Source organism: Phoca vitulina, unplaced genomic scaffold (assembly GCF_004348235.1).
Source record: "Phoca vitulina isolate PV1807 unplaced genomic scaffold, GSC_HSeal_1.0 scaffold13, whole genome shotgun sequence".
Lineage (NCBI taxonomy): Eukaryota > Metazoa > Chordata > Mammalia > Carnivora > Phocidae > Phoca > Phoca vitulina.
In genome coordinates this window covers 37,004,145-37,014,399 of record NW_022589716.1, presented here as the reverse complement: position 1 = coordinate 37,014,399, position 10,255 = coordinate 37,004,145, and the positions used below count along the sequence as shown (strand labels likewise).

At 41.7% G+C, this 10,255-nt stretch overlaps 1 pseudogene; it reads right to left on the bottom strand.

Annotated features, from left to right (window-relative positions):
- Window positions 1-670: 670 nt before the first annotated feature.
- On the bottom strand, window positions 671-1,998 carry LOC116637052 (annotated as a pseudogene).
- Window positions 1,999-10,255: the final 8,257 nt, after the last annotated feature.

Genomic DNA, 10,255 nt, shown 5'->3' with positions numbered 1-10,255 from the left:
CCTGAGCCGAAGGCAGTCGCTTAACCAACTGAGCCACCCAGGCGCCCGAGCCTTTTGGGTCATTTTTATGTTTTATTTTACACCTAAAACATTATTTTGTACACTTGATCTTCTATTTTGTAGACACTAGGAACAATAATAGATTGATATCTCCAATTCCTTTTCTCCAACACCAGTTTAGTAGGTATCGCTATAGTCATTAGTTGTTTTAATGCTTACTCTTCACCTTAAACTCAACCACCAACTATTCTAATTATCAGCTATACATGATTTTTTTAATTCAAACCCATGAGAGAAATGGACAGCTTGGATCTGTTAGAAAGTGTGTTTTAAAGCATAGGTCAGTAATTGTATATGAGAGTATACACTGGTACACACAAATTAAATGATCAGAGCACAACTTTCCAATGTTTACAATGGAAAAAGCTTCCCTGTAAAAACAGCACCGTTATGACATTTTTTGAAAGATTTTATTTATTTATTTGAGAGAGAGAGAGTGGGAGAACAAGAGCATGAGCAGGGTGAGGGGCAGAGGGAGAAGCAGACTCCCCGCCAAGCAGGGGGCCCAACATGGGGCTTAATCCCGAGACCTTGGGACCATGACCCGAGCAGAAGGCAGATGCTTAATCTACTGAGTCACCCAGGCGCCCCTGTTATGACATTTTTAACTTTAGTATTCCTTTCCTTCTTCTTCATGCTCTCTTTCAACAGAATCCACACCAACCTCCTCATAATCCTTCTCAAGAGCAGCCTCACATACTTCAGAAAACTCTCCTTCCTTCATACTCTCACCCACATACCAGTGAACAAAGGCACACTTGGCATACATCAGGTCAAACTTGTGGTCCAGGTGAGCCCAGGCCTCAGCAACACCTGTGGTGTGTTGGTCAGCATGCACATAGCTCCCTGTACTGTGGCAAGGTCTCCACCAGGTACCATGGTGGGAGGCTGGTAATTAATGCCAATCTGAAGCCAGTGGGTCGTAAGTCCACAAACTGGATGGTACACATGGTCGTGATGGTAGCAATGGTAGCATCAACATCTTTGGGAACCACGTTGCCATGATACAACAGGCAGCAAGCCATGTAGTTACCATGGCAAGGGTCACATTTCCCCATCTGGTTGACTGCCTCAAATTATGCACTGGTGATCTCTGCTACAGAAAGCTGTTCATGGTAGGCTTTCTCAACAAAAAATGACAGAAGCATATGTGGCCAAAGGGAAGTGGATGCAGGGACAGGGGACCAGGTTGGTCTGGAATTGTCAGATCAACATTCAGAACTCCATCAAATCTGAGGGAAGCAGCGATGGAGGACATAATTTGACCTATCGATCTATTTAGGTTAGTGTAGGCTGCATGTTCAATATTGAGGTTTCTACCATAGATGTCATAGATGGCCTGAATGTATACCATGGAGGCACAATCAGAGTGCTCCAGGGTGGTGTGGGTAGTAAGGGTGGATTTGTAGGGTTCAGCTACCACTGTGGAAACCTGGGGGGCTGGGTAAAGGGAGAACTCCAGCTTGGACTTCTTGCCATAATCGACAGAGACATTCCATTGGCAGGGAGGTGAGCCTGAAACTAGTTGCCCCTCCAAAGCTGTGGAAAGTCAAGAACTCCTGAAGAATGTACTGGTCAGCCAGTTTCCTAATCCTGTCCAAGACAAGGTCAATGATCTTGCCAATGGTGTAGTGCCCCTGGGCATAGTTACTGGCAACATCTTCTTTGCCTGTGATGAGCTGCTCAGGGTGGAAGACCTGGCGGTAGGTGCCAGTGCAAACTTCATCAATGACTGTGGGTTCCAGGTCTACAAACACTGCCCTGGGCACATGCTTGCCAACACCGATTTCATCAAAGAAGGTGTTGAAAGAGTCCTCTCCACCAACAGTCTTGTCACTTGGCATCTGACCATCGGGCTGGATGCCGTGTTCCAGGCAATAGGGCTCCCAGCAGACAGACATTGCCAATCTGAACACCAGCCTGGCCAACACGTATGAATATGCATGCACACGTGGTTGCTGCTTTATGGCTACCGAGCAGATGGTGGAGATGCTTCTTACAGCAAGACTCTTAAGTGGTTGATGTAAGAGAACCTGCCAAATGATATTTTTAAACTTCTGATTATAAAAGATGAAATAATTGATATTCTTATACAACTAATTCCCCTCCCAACTTTTTTTTTTTAATTTTATTATGTTATGTTAGTCACCATAAAATACATCATTGGTTTTTGATGTGGTGATCCACGATCCATTGTTTTCATATAACACCCAGTGCTCCATGCAGTACGTGCCCTCCTTAATACCCATCACCGGGCTAACCAATCCCCCCTCCCCTGTCCCCTCTAAAACCCTGTTTGTTTCTCAGAGTCCATAGTCTCTCATGGTTCATCTCTCCCTCCAATTCCCCCCCCCCCATTTTTCCCTTCCTTCTAATATCCTCCATGTTATTCCTTATGTTCCACAAATAAGTGAAACCATATGATAATTGGCTTTCTCTGCTTGACTTATTTCAATTAGCATAATCTCCTCCAGTCCCAACCATGTTGATGTAAAAGTTGGGTATTCATCTTTTCTGATGGCTGAGTAATATTCCATTGTATATATGGACCACATCTTCTTTATCCATTCATCTGTTGAAGGGCATCTCGGCTCTTTCCACAGTTCGGCTATTGCGGACATTGCTGCTATGAGCATTGGGGTGCATATGGCCCTTCTTTTCACTACATCTGTGTCTTTGGGGTAAATACCCAGTAGTGCAATTGCTGGGTCATAGGGTAGCTCTATTTTTAAATTTTTGAGGCACCTCCACACTGTTTTCCAAAGTGGCTGTACCAACTTGCATTCCCACCAACAGTGTAAGAGGGTTCTCCTTTCTCCACAACCTCTCCAACATTTGTTGTTTCTTTCCCTGTCCATTTTGGCCATTCTAACTGGTGTAAGGTGGTATCTCAGTGTGGTTTTGATTTGGATTTCCCTGATGGCTAATGATGATGAACATTTTTTCATGTGTCTGTTAGCCATTTGTATGTCTTCTTCAGAGAAGTGTCTGTTCATCTCTTCTGCCCACTTTTTGACTTGATTATTTGTTTTTTGGGTGTTGAGTTTGAGAAGTTCTTTACAGATTTTGGATACCAGCCCTTTATCTGTAGTGTCATTTGCAAATATCTTCTCCCATTCTGTGGGTTGCCTCTTTGTTTTGTTGACTATTTCCTTTGCTGTGCAGAAGCTTTTTATCTTGATGAAGTCCCAAAAGTTCATTTTTGCTTTTGTTTCACTACCTTTTGGAGATGTATCTTGAAAGAAGTTGCTGTGGGTGATGTCAAAGAGGTTACTGCCTATGTTCTCCTCTAGGATTTTGATGGATTCTTGTCTCACATTGAGGTCTTTCATCCACTTTGAGTTTATCTTTGTGAATGGTGTTAGAGAATGGTCGAGTTTCATTCTTCTGCATGTGGCTGTCCAGTTTTCCCAGCACTATTTATTGAAGAGACTGTCTTTTTTCCATTACATGTTTTTTCCTGCTTTGTCAAAGATTATTTGACCATAGAGTTGAGGGTCCATATCTGGGTTCTCTATTCTGTTCCATTGGTCTATATGTCTGTTTTTGTGCCAGTACCATGCTGTCTTGGTGATCACAGCTTTGTAATATAGCTTGAAATCAGGCAAAGTGATGCCCCCAGCTTTGTTTTTCTTTTTCAACATTTCCTTGGCGATTTGAGGTCTTTTCTGATTCCATACAAATTTTAGGATTGTTTGTTCCAGCACTTTGAAAAATGTCATTGGAATTTTGATCGAGGTGGCATTGAAGGTATAGATTGCTCTGGGTAGCATAGACATTTTAACAATGTTTATTCTTCCGATCCATGAGCATGGAATATTTTTCCATCTTTTTGTGTCTTCTTCAATTTCTTTCATGAGTGTTTTGTAGTTCCTAGAATATAGATCCTTTACCTCTTTGGTTAGGTTTATTCCGAGGTTTCTTATGGTTTTTGGTGCTATTGTAAATGGAATCATTTCTCTAATATCTCTTTCTACAGTTGTGTTGTTAGTGTATAAGAAAGCAATTGATTTCTGTGCATTGATTTTATATCCTGCCACATTACTGAATTGCTGGATGAGTTCTAGTAATTTGGGGGTGGAGTCTTTCGGGTTTTCCACATGAAGTATCATGTCATTTACGAAAAGAGAGAGTTTGACTTCTTCTTTGCCAATTTGAATACCTTTTATTTCTTTTTGTTGTCTGATTGCTGTTGCTAGGACTTCTAGTACTATGTGGAACAACAGTGGCGAGAGTGGGCATCCTTAACGTGTTCCTGATATTAAGGGAAAGGCTCTCAGCTTTTCCCCATTGAGGATGATATTCGCTGTGGGTTTTTCATAGATGGATTTTATGAACTTGAGGAATGTTCCCTCTATCCCTATACTCTGGAGAGTTTTAATCAGGAAAGGATGTTGTATTTTGTCAAATGCTTTTTCTGCATCAATTGAGAGGACCATATGGTTCTTCTCCCTCCTCTTATTAATGTGTTCTATCACACTGATTGATTTGCGAATGTTGAACAACCCTTGCATCCCGGGGATAAATCCCACTTGGTCGTGGTGGATGATCCTTTTAATGTATTGTTGGATCTTATTAGCTAGGATTTTGTTGAGGATTTTGGAATCTATATTCATCAGGGATATCGGTCTGAAATTTTCCTTTTTGATGGGGTCTTTGCCTGGTTTGGGGATCAAGGTAATGCTGGCCTCGTAGAATGAGTTTGGAAGTTTTCCTTCTGTTTCTATTTTTTGAAACAGCTTCAGTAGAATAGGTATTATTTCTTCTTTGAATGTTTGGTAGAATTCCCCAGGGAATCCATCAGGCCCTGGACTCTTGATTTTGGGGAGGTTTTTGATCACTGCTTCAATCTCGTTACTGGTTATTGGCCTATTCAGGTTGTCAATTTCTTCCTGTTTCAGTCTTGGCAGCTTATGGGTTTCCAGGAAGGCCTCCATTTCATCCAAATTGCTCAGTTTATTGGCATATAGTTGTTGATAATGATTTCTAATAATAGTTTCTATTTCCTTGGTGTTAGTCGTGATCTCTGCCCTTTCATTCATAATTTTATTAATTTGGGTCCTTTCTCTTTTCTTTTGGATAAGTCTGGCCAGTGGTTTATCAATCTTATTAATTCTTTCAAAGAACCAACTTCTAGTTTCGTTGATCTGATCTACTGTGTTTCTGGTTTCTAATTCATTGATTTCTGCTCTAATTTTAATTATTTATCTTCTAATGCGTGACTTAGGCATCGTTGGTTGCTTTTTCTCTAGTTCTTTAAGGTGTAGAGTAAGTTGGTGAATTCAGGATTTTTCTATTTTTTTGAGTGAGGCTTGGATGGCTATGTATTTCCCCCTTAGGACCGCCTTTGCAGTATCCCACAGGTTTTAGACCGATGTGTTTTCATTCTCATTGATTTCCATGAATTGTTTAAGTTCTTCTTTGATTTCTTGGTTGACCCAAACATTCTTGAGCAGAGTGGTCTTTAGCTTCCAAGTGTTTGAGTTTCTGCCAAATTTTTTCTTGTGATTGAGTTCCAGTTTTAGAGCATTGCGGTCTGAGAATATGCAGGGAATAATCTCAATCTTTTGGTATCGGTTGAGACCTGATTTGTGACCCAGTATATGGTCTATTCTGGAGAAAGTTCCATGTGCGCTCGAGAAGAATGAGTATTCTGTTGTTTCAGGGTGGAATGTTCTGTATGTATCTATGAGGTCCATCTGGTCCAATGTATCATTCAAAGCTCTTGTTTCCTTGTTGATTTTCTGCTTAGATGATCTGTCCATAGCTGAGAGTGCAGCATTGAGGTCTCCTACAATTAACGTATTGTTATCAATATGATTCTTTATTTTGTTTAATAGTTGGCTTATATAGATGGCTGCTCCCATGTTGGGGGCATAGATATTTACAATTGTTAGAACTTCTTGTTGGATAGACCCTTTAAGAATGATATAGTGTCCTTCTGTGTCTCTTATTACAGACTTTGTTTTAAAATCTAATTTGTCTGATATAAGAATTGCTACCCCAGCTTTCTTTTGAGGTCTGCTGGCATGGAAGATGGATCTCCATCCCTTCACTTTCAGTCTGGATGTATCTTTAGGTTCAAAATGAGTCTCTTGTAGGCAGCATATGGATGGGTCCTGTCTTTTTATCCAATCTGCAACCCTGTGCCTTTTTATGGGAGTGTTTAGGCCATTCACGCTGAGAGTGATTATTGAAACATATGAATTAATTGTCATCATGTTGCCTGTGAAGACGTTCTTTTTATAGATTGTCCCTGTAAATTTCTGTTGTAGATCACTCTTGGGGTCTTTCTCCTTTTATAGAACCCCCCTTAATATTTCTTGCAGGGCCGGCTTAGTGGTCACATATTCTTTCAGTTTCTGCTAGTCGTGGAAGCTCTGCATCTCTCCATCCATTCTAAATGACAGCCTTGCCAGATAAAGTATTCTTGGCTGCATGTTCTTCTCATTTAGTACCCTGAATATGCCTTGCCAGGCCTTTCTGGCTTACCAGGTCTCTGTGGATAGGTCTGACGTTATTCTGATGTTCCTCCCTCTGTACGTAAGGAATCTCTTCCCCCTAACTGCCCTTAAGATGGTTTCCTTGGTTCTAAGATTTGCAAGTTTTACTATTACATGCCGGGGTGTTGGCCTGTTTTCCTTGATCTTAGGAGGGGTCCTCTCTGCCTCTAGGATGCGAATGTTTGTTTCATTCCCCAGATTAGGGAAGTTCTCAGCTATGATTTGCTCAAATACATCTTCTAGTCCTCTCTCTTTCTCCACTCCCTCCGGGATTCCAATTATTCTGACATTGGAACGTCTCATGGTGTCACTTATTTCTCTGATTCTATTTTCATGGATTCTGAGTTGTTTTTCCTTGGCCTCCTCTTTTCCCTTTTTATCTATTATATTGTCTTCCAGGTCGCTTATTCTCTTTTCTGCCTCAGTTACCCTAGCTGTTAGATTATCTAGATTGGATTGGATCTCATTGATAGCATTTTTAAGTCCTGCCAATTCACCTTTTATTTCTGCCTTTAGAGACTCTGTGTTGCCATTAATTGATTTCTCCATTCTAGCCATTGTCTTCACAATTGCTAGCCTGAATTCCATCTCCGACATCTTGGTTATATCTGCATCCATTTGTAAATCTGCAGCATAAGTCATAATCTCTGAGTGTTTTCTGTTTTGGGGGCTCCTCCTCCTAGTCATTCTGTTGATGGGTGGTTGAGGGAATGTATAGAGTCCAAATTATTGACCAGAACCCAAGCAAGATGCACCTGTTTTCTTGGGACCTTAGGGTTGCTGGCCTCTTGTGTTCCCAGCCTGTCTTCTGCGGGAGGGGCCGGCCACGCTGTTACTCAGGCAACCCTGTTCGGGCGGAGTTGCCCTGCACCCATGTAGCGGGGGATGGGCTCAGTGGGAATCAGTTTTTGGGTCTTTTGTTCTCTGGCGCCTTTCCCTGGCGGCTTTCCACGTCTCTTCCATGAGTCAGAGCAGAAGAGACCGTTTCCAACCCTCTGCCTCAGAGCAGAGAGACCGCAGTCTATTCTTCAGTGATTTCTCCAGGCCACACTGTCTCCGTTTCTGTCCATGCTGCTATAAACTGCAGTGTCCTAGGTTGTGCACCCCTCCGCGGCGCCCCCAGTCCTGCCTCCAGGTCAGACACATCTCTGCCCTTTGTGCTTCTAAAACCGCCAGCTGCTCCCAGTTCACGTGCACGTGACCCCGCTGCTCCGGGTTTCTGTCCCGGGGGCTTCCCTAAAGTCCTTTCCCCGCCACTACCAGTCTGCGAGTCTGTGCCCCGTACCCAGCGCGCAAGGCTGTCGCTCACCGGCGGTGTAGGATCCCCACGGCCAGGCACCCTCCTGCTGCCATTTATCCTCCGATATCTGCCCGCGGAATCACGGCTCCCCGCTTCATACCTCAAAACCAACTGCCTGCGATATTCTGTTTGTAGAGATCCAGATCTTCTTACATCTCAGGCTGGTTTCATGGGTGCTCAGAGTGGTCTGATAGATATCCAGCTCAATTCCAGGGACCAGTTGAAATAGGGTCCCCTACTCCTCCGCCATCTTTCCCCCCTCCTCCCCTCCCAACTTTTACCAGTTACATTGTTTCTTTGTTGTCATTGTATTCACATTATGTATTGAAACTGTGATTCCAAGAGTTGTTCCTTAGTTTTAAAGTTAATTGCATTTTATGCTCACCTCTGTTTTTTGTTGTTGTTGTTGTTATTGTTCTTTATTTGGTTTGTTGTTGTTGTTTTTTGCCATAGTGGATTTCTAAGAAATAAATTCTCATAGTATTTGCATAATCAAAAATACCTACTCTTATTTTTGTTGTTGTTGTTGTTTTTTAAAGTAGGCTCCACGCCCAGCATGGTGCCCAACACGGGCTTGAACTCAGGACCCTGAGATCAAGACCTGAGCCGAGATCAAGAATCAGACACAACTGACTGAGCCACCCAGGTGCCCCTTGCTCTTACCTTTCTACTTCAACAATCTGTCTAGATATAACATTTTGCTGACACTTTATTTCCTGGATGACTGTGCATTTATCGTACCACTGTTTTCTAGTGATGTATATTATTGGGTACTTTAAGGACAGCCTGATATTTCCCCTTTAAGTTATCTGATCTTTGGCTGGAATGCTCAAAGAATTATATACTTATCTTTAAAACTCATAACTTGACTAGGTTGTGTTTCAGTTTTACACATACCTTACTGATTTTTCTTTAGTTGTGATGTGCTTTCAAATCTCTCTTTATTCCTAGGATGTATTCTTAAATGGTGTTTTAGAATATGTTTTCAGTTTCCACCTTGGTGGAGATTATTTTATTCAAGGATGCTAAATGTACATTGATATTTCTTTGTTTTCAGTAACTCTATTAAATCTATTATCAGTTTCTAGTCTGTGTGTTTACTTTCTTCAATCTGTCTTCTCTTCTATATTTTTATTGTGTTTTAAACAATCCCTGAGGTCTTGTTTGCTTGAATTTGTTTTGCTTTCAGATAGTTCTTAATTTATGTGATAATTTTATTCTTCACTTATTTCCTAAGCTCTGCCAACTTAGTTTCACCTGTTTCTGTTGAATATAATTATAATTTCTTACTAGAAATCATATCTCTGCATCAATTTTTTTAAAATTTAGGATTGTTTCTTTAAATTATTTGAGTCCATGGCAATAAGTTTGCTTGCAATATTCATCCACCCCATAGCAACATTTTTCTGAAGTACGTTCTCTGTTTGCCTTCTGGTTTTCTGGATCCATTCTTCCTTTTCTCCACCCCTCCCCCCCCCAACAACCCACCCCTGTCCTAAATCTTTACATAAATATGCTGGTTCTTTTTGCAATATTGTTTACTTTTATTTTTTATTTTTTTTAATATTTTATTTATTCATTTGAGACACAGAGATAGAGAGAGAGAGAGGGCATGAGCAGCGGGAGAGTCAGAGGGAGTGGGAGAAGCAGGCTCCTCACTGAGCCAGGAGCCCAATGTGTGTCTCAATCCCAGGACCCCAGGATCGTGACCTGAGCCGAAGGCAGATGCTTAACCATCTGAGCCACCCAGGCACCCCAACAATATTGTTTACTTTTTATTAGATGAGTCTTTGTAGCAAGCTGTGCATTTTGATCTTTTGTTAAAAGTACTGCTGTTCTGGCCCCTTGGTCTGCACAAGATTTAGGAAGTTGATATCTTCCTAACCTTTGCTGCATTCTGCTGCAAGAGTGATTTTCCTCACGGGGCACCTGGGTGGCTCCGTTGGTTAAGCTTCTGCCTTTTGCTCAGGTCATGATCCCAAGGTCCTGGGATTGAGCCCCATGGTCAGGCTCCCTGCTCAGCAGGGAGTCTGCTTCTCCCTCTTTTTCTGCCCCTCCCCCTCACTCATGCTCTCTTTCTCAAATAAAAAAATAAAATATTGTTTTTAAAAAGGAGTGATTTTCTTCAGTGCCTTCTGGCATCCCACCAGATCCTTTCTTCCCACGGCACTCCTTCCTAATCATTTATGATTTTTGTGATTTCAAGTGTTTAGGTTATCTGTTAGTTTGTTTTTTGTTAGTCTCTTTTGTTTTTGGAGTTGTTTCAGATAAAAAAGAACAGAGGTATCCTCACTCTGCCACTGTATACATTATCTTATTGATGTCTTATGTCAAATGCCCAACACACCTACTGAGTGCCAACTCTAAGTCAGAGACTGCTTTAGCTACTGGT